This window comes from Pavona decussata, unplaced genomic scaffold (genome assembly GCF_977016875.1).
Source record: "Pavona decussata unplaced genomic scaffold, jaPavDecu1.1 SCAFFOLD_78, whole genome shotgun sequence".
Lineage (NCBI taxonomy): Eukaryota > Metazoa > Cnidaria > Anthozoa > Scleractinia > Agariciidae > Pavona > Pavona decussata.
The window spans coordinates 2,676,745-2,690,890 of NW_028145496.1; the positions used below are offsets into that span (position 1 = coordinate 2,676,745).

Sequence of the window (14,146 nt, forward strand, 5' to 3'; positions counted from 1 at the left end):
GTCACTTGTGTTGAAAATCAATCATTAACTATGACCTCGATATAACGAACATTTTGGTGGTTTCCCCTCAAGTTCGTTATATCGAGGTTTTTGATATAACGAACCCTCGATTTAACGAACAAATTTGGCCGGTCCCCAGCGACTTCGTTAAATCGAGGTTCCACTGTACTCAGAAGTGACAAAAGTTCAATTTTGATGACGCTTCCCCATACTGCTGACAGATAACGAAAGTTTACAGACAGAGAAGGTGGCTATAATTAGATCTGTAGGTAAATGGGAATTGTTACAGTGATCTGTTCCAAAATGAAGGTCATGAACCATGTTATACAAAGTTTCATCAGAAGAATGAATAAATGTGAAAAAATCAAATAAATAAGTTTCTATTTGCCTAATTTTAGCTGCCAAGGTAATATTTTTATGTAATTAATTAATCAATCCAGTATTAGGCTTAGTTTGTTGATCTTTCCCGTAAGTGACCACCTCCCGTAAGCGACCACTTTGTCGTGCACCAAGGGTGGTCGCTTACGAGAGAGTTGACTGTACTTGGTTGTAGGTTGTTGTCTATTTTATTAATATTCGTAAGTTTCCAAGCAGCTGATCTGTGCCAGTTACTAGTCCTGGGGTTAGAACTTTGAAGTTAATTCATGCAAGGCCATGGGAAAGTCCCAAGCTGGAAGACATTATACATTGCATGCACAGCATTTGATGTGCTAAAATGTGCTAAATATGAAAAAAAAAAAAAAAAAAAAAAACATGTTGCTACACTGTGCTGCAAACAGCTCTGGTTCAAATGTATAGCATATTTCTGATTGATCATGACTTTTTGTATTGTAGATGATTTTTCTTCTTTAACTCTTAATTTTTAAGATTTTAAGCAAAATGCGTGGAATGACACTATTCTAAATAGTTTTCTTTCTTAGGCAACCCTTTGAGAATAAATGTATTAATGTTGTCTTGTAACTAAACAACTTAAATATTTAAATGCATGCATCATCAGCATTATTTCTTACTTTTTATAGACATTGTTTTCTCATCTTACTTCTCATCTATTTAGTCATTTTTGTGTTATACTATTAATTGATGTGATGTTTATGTACAAGACTTTATCAGTATTGTCATGTTGAATGGCGATGTGCACTTATAGTCCCTATGCAAAAATGGTTGACATAAATATTCTTTTGTTTGCATTCAAATTAGCCTTACTAACACCTTTCTTGAGTTGGGTTCAAAAATCAAAAGAATATTTCAGTTTTACCAGCAATTACCTTAAACGAGTAGGGCTAATATGAATGCAGACAAAAGAATACTAAAATGTCAGCCATTTTTGCATTTTTGCATGTGAACTTTTAATGCAAGTTATGATTTGTGAGTTTAAGGGAAGGGTCAGCCCTTTTCACTTTTCAGTGCATGTGCATATTTCTGTTTCATAACATTTTATTTTATGGCTTTAAAAATCCCACTCAAAATTGTACTTCAGTTATCACATTAGATCTAATTAGTCCTAGCAAAACTGATGACAGATGACCAAAATTCTCAGAAAATGTCAGTGGAAACACCGACACTATTAATATTGAATAATTATTAGTGTTGATCCGAAAGATTTATGTACGGTTGACAGTATTTTACAGGTATTTGCATGAGACAAACAATGCGATCACCTGAATTAAAATCATCAACCATGAAAATTCTTCACAAGGTTTATTTTTCAACCAAGTTATCTAAGTTCTCACTTCAGAATGGTTCATAAACAATGAACTATTTAATTAAATGGGCTTTTGATTCATACAAGTCATAGTCATTTTTATATTATATTATCATGTCAGCTGAACTGTCTATCCCTCTCTTTAAATCGTATTGAAACAGACAGCGTTTCTAAAGGGAATGATGATAGTAATTAAATTAAGTAAAGCATTATTTTACAGAGCAACCATGAAAACTGTGAATGCTAAAAGAATTTCTGAAATGTTTATGAAGAATGTTCAATCTGTTTTGAAAAAGAACCAATCGGATCCAACGTGAATAAACCACACAGTGTTATATTGGTTCTTGTTTTAACTTGTGGTTTTGGTTAAGTCTTCTTACAGTATTATCTAGCATCTGCAGATTGGTCATGGAACAACAAACATTTCAGAAAAGTTGCTTTTATTGCTTATATACATGTATGAGATCAGGAGAGAAACAAATCTGATTTGCTGACTCTCAGGGTCTTGACAAGTGCTTTGTAGCTCATGACATCCTTGCTTGTGTTTCGTGCGTGAGAAATACTACTTTATCCTCCCTCCCTCCCTCAGTTTTATTGTCAATCTCCCCAAACAGGCTTTTATATATTAGAGTTGTGAAAGGAACTAGCTATACTATATAATGAGATATTGGCCTAAAAAATGTGCTGTTAAAAAACAACCGACCTCTTCCATGGGTACTTTTTAAGTTGTACATCATGTTTGTTACAATAGTTATGTCCTCGAGTGACCATAATATGTGAAACTTGATATGGAAAGTAACACACGACATCTACTGTAAATTTACATCACTCATTCTCCACAATTAGGCCAAACACCATGGCATTCTACTTGAAACGCACGAAGTACCCATATTGCCCTAAGTCTTTTCACCAGCTCATTGGGAGTAAACGATGTCTGATTAAGAGAAAAAATGATAGCATCAATGAAGCATGAAATAGACCCGAAAGCAAAATTGTTGCCATGGCAACAGCACAGAAGTTTTTCACAATAATTTTGTCTTACCTGAGGTACATCACTGGTGCCAAGTGAGCATTACATCACTCCAATATTTTCTGAGATAGTCTACAATTTGTGTCATCATCAGTTTACCTTATAAACAAAAACTTGAAGATCTCTAGCTATCTCTGGAGTGCCATTATTCGTCCGGCACTTTAAAAGACCTTTTAAATAAGTATAATTTATTTTTTACTTCATAGGCACTTTAAGTACAGCAAACTTAAGATACCCCTTCAAGGGTTCTTCATTTTGATGTTATTTTTTTTCGTTGAACTAACAAGATGCCCCCCTAATGGCATTTACACGGAATGCTTAATGTAGCCCCATTTATTCCCCATTGTATTCTTCGCAAAAAAACTATCCTCCCTTCGCAATTGAAAGTAATTGAATGGTTTTATTCAGAGAGACTGCGTGATATTTTATCGTTGTGTTACAGGGAATCATACCGGAAATTACTGTGCGATAACGTCATAACCCCCGCTTGAACTGGTCTGGTTTTCTTCGCATTGAATTATTCGATCTGTTTGTGAAAGCGTAGTTTCTTCGCTGTGAACTCTCCCAGTTTCCACCCTTTAAACTTTCGAGTACTACTTAGAAGTTATTATTTCGATTTAACGCTTGAAAAAGGTTTGTTTTCTTTCTGAAAACGGCAGATCAGAGACTTAAATTCATACATGTGGCCGCCATTGAACGAAGACAACCTTCTAAATGATGATTTGCTTTGACGTCACACAGGTAGAGATGAGTGGGTCCCCTCCTTCGTGATATACGCGCCGATAATGGATTTTGATTGGGCCGTTTTTGTTGAAGACAATCAGAACAATAGATCCCTTCTAAGGGAGGGTAGAATTTAATGTAGCTTTAATGAATAAATCAAACGATGATTTGACGTCACACAGGGAAGGGATGAGTGGGTCCCTTCTCTCGTGATATGTGCCTAAATAATAGATTTTGATTGGGCCGCTTCTGTCGAAGACAATCAGAACAATACATCCCTACTAGGGGAGGACATATTTCAATGCATAAATTAATGTGCCAATTTGTGACTACGAGGAAGAAAAAAGAAAACAAGATGCCTATACTGGCATTTACGCGTGATGCTGTGACCGATTCATTTATTCCAACTGTATGCTTCGCAGATTTATAAAACTATCCTTGCTAATGGAATAGTTTGAGTCACGAAGGTCGCGTTACGTTGTTTCCCTTGTGTTACGCTACTTAGGGTTTCATCGGAAATTTCGGAAATTCCATTACGAAAACGTAAGCTTTTCAATGACCTCTTTTCAGTCTCCCATCTTGGTCTAAGACTGTCAAACAAGGCACGATTCCTTTGCCAGGAACTCTCCAATTTCCACCCATTTTAATGTCGAGTGCTTCGTAGAGGTTATTCTTTCGATTTACCGTTTCAAAATGGTGAAATTTCCGTTTGAAAACGGCACACTTGAGTCCACAACATGTTAACAATATGGCGCCACAATTTAATCCACGATCATGGACAAAAGTGTTGACACAATTTACCAAAACTAACGCTTTCGAACTAACCATGGTATTTTGTATTTGAATGAAAACACCTTTTTCATCTGTAGTCACCCCCTCCCCCCCCCCCCCCCAAACAATGTTGCAAAACGCTTCCTGCATGTTTATTTGTTTCCAATATTGAAAAGGGGGGAAGGGGAAGCTACCTTTCACTAGGGGAGAAGGAGAATTTAAACCTAGGGATAAAGGTTGGTAATTTTATGTGTGTCAACAACTTTTGTCCCTGATTGTCTGAATTTGATGCTTTTAAGAAAGATAGGAATTTTAAGCATACTCATTTCATGTAGAAAATGTGCCGTGTACCCAGCATACTCAGCGTCAACACTTCTCCGCGAAAAGGCCCGTCACGCGCATTAGAATGTAATTATTGCGTCACAAGTGACTCATTATTGGTGAGAAGTTTTCAACCAAATGGTTTTTCACGGAGTTATCGGTGCGGAAATCCGCGCATATTTTTGTTTCATTATGGAAAACGATGGCGTCAAAAAGCAAGACATAGTGAGGAAATACAATATTCCTCGTTCATCGCTTTACCGAATCCTAAATAACGAAAATTGGTGTTTAAAAAGGAATGTGGGTCGAGAAGATATTCAGCGCAGGGGACGTCCTCGAAAACTTAGTGAACGCGACGAGCGGTTGCTATTGCGAAAAATCGATGTTCTTAGAAGACAAGAGGGTTCCTTTACTGTCAAGAGGCTGATGTTGGAAGTGGGAATAGATGCTAGACCTGTCTCCTGTAAAACCGTAAGGCGTCTGCTACACAGACACGGCTACAAGTACATACAAGCCCGTCGAAAAGGGATCTTAACAGTAGCAGATCACGAAAAGAGGCTGAAATTTGCACGTGGGATAAAGCGTGAGTATACAAGCTCCCTGTGGACTGAACAAGTCGCTTTCTATTTAGATGGGGTTAGTTTTGTACACAAATATAAGCCAGCACATCAGGCTCGATCAACGCAGGCTCGCATTTGGCGAAAACCTGAAGAGGGCCTAAGTATTGGATGCACGGCAAAAGGGTCTCATTGTGGTTCTGGTGGGCAGATGGCCAAGTTCATGGTAGCGATCAGTTATCGAGAAGGAGCAGTCCTTTGCGAACAATATGACAAATTGGACGGGCACTACTTTAAAGACCTTGTCGAAAGAGGATTTGGCGACATGTTTGAAAAAGCAAACAAAGGGGACTCCAAGCTTTGGATTCAAGATGGAGATCCGAGCCAAAACAGTGCTTTGGCACGTTGCTCCTGGCTAGCATTGGGAGCCGAAGTACTTTCCATCCCTCCCAGGAGCTCAGATATAAATCCAATCGAGAACTTTTTTAAGCTCGTAAAAGACCGCTTGACAAAGGACGCCATCGCGAACAACATAACTTGGGAAAGTTTTCCGGACTCTTCTAAACGCGTAAGAGAGACAATATTGAGTATGGATAAGGCTGTAATTGATAAAATTATCGAAAGTTTGAACAAAAGAATGGATTCAATAATAAGCAAGAAAGGCGGTAAAACAAAATACTGATCATTTTATTTCAAGCTATTTCGCTGATCTGTTTACAACTGCTTTTGTTCATTACTTAGCATACTCTTTGTAATGTTTGTTACACTCTAAATTATTGGCATTTGTTTCGTGACACTACTGTACAGTGGTGGAAACGTGCGTGACATTTAAACTACTCTACTTATTGTAAACAAGTTTTCCATCTTATGCAACAGAATGGATTAAAATTTGTAATGAACCGACAGAAAATGCGTGGCATATTTTGGAAAAGTACCTCCCTCGAAAAAGCGGCTTCACTAAATCTAATCATATACACGTAGAGTACACTGAATTTTTCGTACCCATTTCCAGCCTTTCTCTTGTTCACTTTTTTTCTTTCGCCTCTGTGGGTGTGACATCTTTTTGTTGGGGGGGGGAGGGTGGGTGGGGGGTGTGAACCAAAAAATAATCAGAAAAAGAAACAAAGAGACAAATGAAAAACAAACAAACAAACGAACCAAAAAAATCATGCCAAACAAAAACAAAGAAATAACAGCGAAAGCAGAAGACCTTTTAGATTTGCGAGTGAGCGTGCGTGGTCATGGACGAAATTGTAGCGCGCGTGACTTAACTGGCAGCACTTTGCTTGACTATTCAAATGTATCACATTTGGACAGCTCGTTTTAAACGGTGTATATTATTTTTAAGTGATTCTTGACGGTTCACATAATGAAATATTTGAATTCAACGGTTCACAATGGTTCACAACGATTCACATGCCCAATAAAAGAAAAGGAACAATATATATTTTGTCCACGTTATGTGAACCGTTGCAAATTGCTTACTGTGTACTGCTTTAACAAAACGTTTTTAATAATAACAATTGACAGCTAAATTTAGTCTTTGTGCGTGCACGGTTTCTAAGGGCGACCCACAACGAGCTTAGAAAAGCACTTTCGGCAGGGCGGTATTTCCCGCTGCGCCTCGCGCGGAACTTGATGACGCAGCTTCAAAATTCTCCACCTTGAGGACATCATATCCGTTTCTTGTTGGTCAATTACTCCGTTCTTGACATAGACTAGGAGGCCTTTCCCTGTGGCAAAGACGGGAGTGTCTCTTTGCAAACAGATGTCGGTAGAATAATGGGTCTTTGGCGCGGGCAAATGGACTACAACAATAGATCGTGCCACGGGATAATTTGCGCTGACCACCTAAAGTCATTTAAGAGGATACATTCCGCATTTTCAACGCCCACCCAAGCAAACGTACCTGTTGCTGGATTGCAGAAAGTGCGATAGATGACTTTCAGTGGATTTAATAGAAACGATTTCCCGCAGTTTGTGGATCCGGTCACTACGAGGTTACGGTTTTTGCCTCGGCCGTGCAATAATAACTCGTTTACAGCAGTGCGAAAAAGCTCCACATCGATACCATTGTTTTCCAAGATCTCCTCGGCACAAAGTCGCCACTGGCCATCGCATCCGTCACAATCGCCTTCTCTTGCCTCTTCTAGCAGCAGCATTCTGCTCTTTCGTGAACGTTGTAGTGTCGCGTTGGTGTTCTCCATGTCCCAGGCAGTCTTCACGATATCGGAGACCACACGTGGCGCTCTATTCACAATAAATTCAGCCAAGTCCGTTTTTCCTTGACTTTTTTGTTCACCAGCTAACGCCTGAAGTTCAGTAACACTTTTAATCCCCTTCTCTACGACAATTTCAGACACTTCCAAGGCAGACAGACGCCTTTTTCTCGGGTTGTTTGATTCATTTCGTTGAGGCTCACTATTATCACTGTTTGAAGTCTTGTCTCCATCCCTGCCTTGCTCCGCGTCATCTTCTCTCCTAGCACTTTGTCTTCGGCCTCTACTGGCTAGGTCAGTTCGAGGTGCACCTCGGTTACGTAGATCTGGGTGCCCTGAGCTCTCCTTGAATTCTCTATCAGACTTAGTGACGTACAGCCAAGCACTATAGTAATTATGATGACGGCTCGAGTAGTGCACGGTGATACCATATGTGCGCTGCAAATAGCGTTTGGACATCATCCACCGCTGGTTTCTGTCCAGTTTGATGGCCAAATGATAATGGTCTCCGTCTTTTCTATGCTTTTGGCCTGCTTCTGTTGAAGACAATCAGAACAATACTTCCCGAGTAGAAGAGGGGAGAGTTTAATGAATAAATTGATGTGCAGATTTGTAGCTACTACGAAGAAAAAAAAAAAACCAAGATGCCTATACTGGCATTTACGCGAGATGCTGACAGTGGCTAATGTGGCTAATTCATTTATTCCAACTGTATGCTTCGCAGATTGATAAAACTATCCTTGCTAATGGAATATTTTGAATCGCGAAGATCGCGTTATGTTGTTTCCCTTGTGTTAAGTTACTGAGGGTCTCACCGGAAATTTCGGAAATTCCATTACGATAACGTAAGCTTCTCAATGACCTCTTTTAAGTCTCCCATCGTGGTTCAGGACTGTCAAATAAAGCACGATTCCTTTGCCAGGAACTCTCCAATTTCCACAGTTTTAGATGTCGAGTGCTTCTTAGAAGTTATTCTTTCGATTAACCGCTTCAAAATGGTGAAATTTCCGTTTGAAAACGGCACACTTGAGTCCACAACATGTTAACAATTATGGCGCCACAATTTAATGCAATTTTAATGAATAAATCAAATGATGCGTTGACGTCACACAGGTAGGGGTGAGTGGGTCCCCTCCCTCGCGATATAAGCGACAAGAATAGATTTTGATTGGCCTACTTTTGTTGAAGACAATCAGAACAATACATCCCGAGTAGGAGAGGGGAGAGTTTAATGAATAAATTAATGTACAGATTTGTGGCTACGACGAAGAAAAAAAAAAAAAAAAAAGAAATCGACCCATTTTTAGACACGGTATGCCCCTTCAAAGCATCCCGCGTAAAAAATACCCGACCCAAACCTAGACACGGCCTGCCCTGCGGGCATTCCGCGTAAAAAAAGAAATCGTCCCGTTTTTAGACACGGTATGCTCCCTAGGGCATCCCGCGTAATAAGATACCCGACCCAAACCTAGACACCGCCTGCCCTGCGGGCATTCCGTGTAAATATTGTTGCCCAGGAAGCGGATATTTGTTCATTTAATTGCAGTAGCATATTAAATCCTAAACAGCCAAGTTTTCTGTTAAAGATTTAAATTTGTCATCTACCTTGTACATGTATATCATCTATTTAATAAATTATTCTTCTTACAAGTTTTCTGTTTTGTTTAGCTGATGGCTTTACTCTAAGAAACCTTTTGATAGATGAAATTGATTACAACCTTCTGCCTGAAGAAGCATGGTTTAAGCTTGTATCATGGTATGGAATGACGTCAGATCAACAGGTTCTACAAAGGAAAGCTGTGGTGCAGGACAGACATGAGAACAGCTGTAAGGTTGAGGTGTACCAGACGGAGTTCCAACTCTCACAGCGTTCACATCCTCAGTAAGTGTGTGTTTAACTTTTGTCGGAACTTGCACACTTTGCTCAGGCAGTTTTAATAATCCCTCAGCCGTAATGTTTGGCTCTATCTGTCGATATACATTGTTGTTGGGTTTTGCTAAAAGGCGGCCTGCGGTCCACCTCAAAGCCCACGGCCCAGCGGCCCGCGCCCCACTTCCCAGTTCACGGCCCCACGGCCCGCGGTCCAGTCCATATTTTTTTGTCTGTGTCATCGACGTACAAACATTTATATGTACGGGCGTACATATATAGGATCAAACGTTTTTCTCTAAGGAAAAAGTAACAGCTACAAGGATCGCAGAGGATTAAAATGATTGAAATTACAAAGTTAACGAATCGAGTCTCACCGTTGTCCATCGACAAGTCGGTCGACCACACAATATAAGGTATCAGAAATGGGCACGAATTCTGAGCGCTCTGCGAAAGAACTCAATAATTCGGTATCCAGCACTCCAGTAAAGCCAAGTACAAATCAAATGAGAATACAAAATGATGGATAGTCCGACATCATGAAAATATTGAGCGAAATCAACACGAAACTAAACAAGCTTGACAATATAGAGAAACACCTAGAACGCATTGATGACGAAATCAAAGAGCTTAAAGAATCTTTTACTTTTGTCAACGACACAACTGACGAGATAAAGGTTGAACAGAAGAAACAAGGCACTTCGATTGAGAGTCTTGAGGAGAGCATCGAAAGGATTGAAACACGCAATGCCGATTTACAAAGGGAGCTCGTGGACATGAAGTCGCGTTCAGTGCGTTCCAATCTTGTATTTTACAACCTCCCAGAGAAAGAAAAAGATGATCCTTTTGCCGTACTGAGGGAACTGCTCCAAAAAACGATGGCCATCGACGAGTCTAATGACATAGAAATTGAGAGAGCTCTCAGGCTAGGTGGAAAGCGAGATGACGGAAAACCTCGACCAATTGTTGCTAAATTCCTAAAGCCTGGTTCACACTTCGTTATGTCGTTATGTTAGCAGTGTGAACATGTAAACATAATAACGTATTGGCAACATAACGACATCGACATAACGATATAAGGAAAAAACTGATCTTTTCTTTATGTCGTTATGTCCATGTCGTTGTGTCGTTATGTTGCTGTCAAACAAGTGTGAACAACTTCGACATAACGACACAACAAACCACCAATCAGAGAGCGGCAAAAATTGTCGAACCCAGTTCGCCACCAGCACTATTTTCAATATGGCGGCTACAGTGGAGTTGGAGGATATGACGGAGCAACCCTGGTGGGGCCCATGTAGATGAAGAAGAACTTGCTGAAGTGGTTCGAACTTATCCAATACTGTATGATAAAAGACGTGTAGATGCTCTTCTAGCTTCTTCCTGAAATACTGGACGCACCCACTCTTTTCTTCTAGCAATTTTTTCCCTTTGTTGTCGTCGACGACACCTTCGTCGAATAAACAAATTAAATCATCTCAAAGGCAACAAGTGTTTGTTCCGCCATTTTTAAAGTATTCTTTTCACCGAACCTTATGTCTTTATGTCAGTGTTCACATTACCGACATAAGCGATTATGTCTTTATGACATTATGTCATTATGTCGTTATGTCGTTATGTTGCAAGTGTGAACCAGGCTTAAGGTACCAAGATAAAGAGCATATTCGGAAGTCTGCATATCTCCTAAAAGGTACTAAAATCGGAATTGCTGACCAGTTTCCAAAAGAAATTGCTGATTATAGAGAACTTTAAAGTGCATAGTTATAATACTAGGGCAACAAAACAACTTCACAAAACATTTAACAGAACAAATTATGGAAAATACTCTACTAGGGAAAAGATAATTAAACTCTGGAATGAAATACCGAAGACTGTCAAATGCTCTGCATCTTCAAAAATCTTTAAAACGAAAATCAAGCAATTTATATTGCAAAAGTGATACTGACATAGATCTTATTTTTGGAAATTGATTAGTTAGCTTAGCATAACATTATTTGCACTGGTTAATAATTTTTGTATGTAATTCCAGTCTCTGATACCATCTGACTAAATTTAGATAAGGTTTTTTTTTTTAAGGGAGACTACTTTATAAAAGCTCGCAAAAATTTCCTTAGTCTTCCCCCCAAGTATAGATTGTAACAACATAATACTTGCTGTATTATTTCAATACGGGAAATAAAGTCATTCATTCATTCATTCACACTCACATGCCGATGCCATCTCAGCATGCGTTGTAGTATACCGCTGACCAAAAATCTGGAAATATTATAAATAAAACACTTGGCTACTTTTTTCTACTTTTTTGAGTTAGAAAAAGAAGGGTCGAACCCGGGTCGTCGGATTCCCAAGCGGAACTTTACCACTAGACTACCGACGACTGACTACCGAAATTAGCAATTTGGGGCTAGATATCCTTTCAAGCAAACTTTCTGAGCTAAATTGGCTAAAATAGTTATCCATTATCTTGAAGTGGGCGTAAAAGACGATGTCGCAGTTGTAAACAAACCATTTACCACACTACAACAACAGTTCCCAGCTCCGAAATTTCGATCTTCCATGGAATCGCAGACCAACGTCGTGTATAAAATTCCCTGTACAAATTGTTCGTGGTGTTATATTGGGGAAACCGGCAGAGCTTTCAAAACCCGAAAAAAAGAACATTTGAGAAACACCAAAACTGCGGCCAAAGGTTCTAGAATTGCTAATCACGCCTGGTCCAACAACCATGTCATTGATTTTGAAAACGCGTCAATTATTGACAAACGCACCTTCAGAACCAGAAAAACATTAGAAGCGTGGCATACCAAAGTGACACCTAACGCAGATAACAATTCTTGCCCGTTACCTGGATAATACAACATTCTTTTTAACAAACATTCATAATTATCTACATTTTTATTATTTCGCAATTCACGCTTTTTGTTTAAAATTTTTTCTCATCGCTTTCTTATCACTCATTTTACCCGTCGAAGACTGCAGTTCGGGCAGTCGAAAGCTCGTAGTTTTTAATCATTTTAGCCAGAGATCGCTTTCTTAAATTTTAACTATGTTTCATCCTGGCTACGGCCCCTCAATATTTTTACGTAAAATAAATTGCCCGGGGCGGGAGCCGAGGTGAGGTGGGCCGCGGGCCTTGGGGCCGTGAACTGGGAAGTGGGCCGCAGGCCGCCGGGCCGTGGGTTTTGAGGTGGACCGTGGGCCGCCTTTTAGCAAAATGCCGTCATTATGACGTCAGTATATCATTTTCCTGTTATTCTCACTCGTGGTCACTCATGGTCATTCGTGATCACTCGTGTGTACTTTTAGACACGATAATTTTACCCGTCATCAGACGAGATCAGCTCGAAAAGCTCGTGAAAAATCAGTTGTAAGCAAAACACACGTACATCAACTTATTCCCAGAAGGATAGTTACAGAAACCTTTCTGTGCGGTACAGTCTCCAAGAGGTTCATTTTTCGAGGTACAGCTAGTGTTTCGTTGAAAAGACAAATACGTTCAAACCGGGCGCCATTAAAGCCATGAAGATGGAATTTTATAACAAACTCGCTGTCAGAGCTAGAGGAAGCAAGGCACGATTACAAAAATTTGCCCTACTGGGGAACACAATGCGTCAAGTTTCCATCCTACCACATAAAACATAGCTAAGTCCGTAAATAAGGGTATACCCCAGGGTACCATTTTGGGTCCTGTTTTGTTTTCTGTAATTTTGAACGTCATTAGGCCAGTTAACATTGCCAAGTCTACGTTAATTTTTACCATCCTTCTAACGTTCAACCACCTGCAGCTTAATCGATTTAAAAGGTTTCGCACATGGTGAAAATTAATTTATTCACGAAGTACTTTTACTGCAGTGAATTGTATGCCTTCGCAATTAAATTATTTCGTATACATAAAACAACGCAATATTTCCCAAAATCATTCCAACAGATATTTAGAGATTGTAAAAAAAGATTTAATTGTTTAAAAGGCAGTAGAATGATTTGTTTTAGTTTTAGCATGCGAGGCTTTCAAAACCGTTTAATAATTTAGCGCCTCAAATGACGATTTTAACGGATTTTCGTCGTTTGCATTTTTCTCTGAAATGAAAGGATATTTCACCAAAAAAACTATACAGTGATTTTAGTTATATCCTAGCCTATCTAACATTAAAATAAGAAAGAAATCGAATTTTCCACCCTTGCCGTGAAATTTAGAATTTGTCTGATTTTTAAAGACAGGCGCTCTTAACTATCATTCCAACAAAAGACTCTGCACCTCAAACAATCAACGTGCCCGAGACTTAACCGTTCAGAAAGGTTCTGTACAACTGTTTTGCTGGGGATGAGTTGAGCTGTAGGGAAGCGTTAACTTAGCTTAGAACTGGTTTTAGAGCGCTTTTAGAGCTGACCTCCTTAGATGACGATTGATCTGAATTTGAATTCACTTTTTGTATTACAGTAAGATGACTTTGACCAACTGCTGAGAGGAAAACCGATAAAAAGAGTTTTCAGGTCGAGAGTTCGCAAAATTTATAAGAAAACAAACACACCATGTAAACCGTATTAGACTTGATAGTTTTTATAGCGTTCCGTTATGGAAAAAAATCATCAAAAGTACGATAAAAATTCTTTTCTCAAAGAAGATAGTTGTTCTTTACATAAAGGAGTCGAAAAAATCAAAAATTTAAAGCAACTTCATACTTGCGGAGTAAGGCCCGGCTCATACGTCGAACTTTATATGAGCCGAACCTAATCATTTGATTCGGCGCATGTACAGATCGACGTATGAATAGTTAGGATCGACAGATTTGTATTTGGGTCGACCCGTCGTTCTATTCGACTGCGCCAGTCGAATAGAACGGCAAAAGTTCGACTTCGATTCAGGCGTCGAACTTGTACATGTGCCGAACCAAATGCTTACGTTACGTATAATTATATCTATCCCAGAGGTCTGCGCATTCCATCGACTTGGCA

At 39.4% G+C, this 14,146-nt stretch overlaps 1 pseudogene; it reads right to left on the bottom strand.

Annotated features, from left to right (window-relative positions):
* Nucleotides 1-6,664: 6,664 nt before the first annotated feature.
* LOC146476338 (uncharacterized) lies at nucleotides 6,665-9,435 on the bottom strand (annotated as a pseudogene).
* Between the last annotated feature and the right edge of the window lie 4,711 nt (nucleotides 9,436-14,146).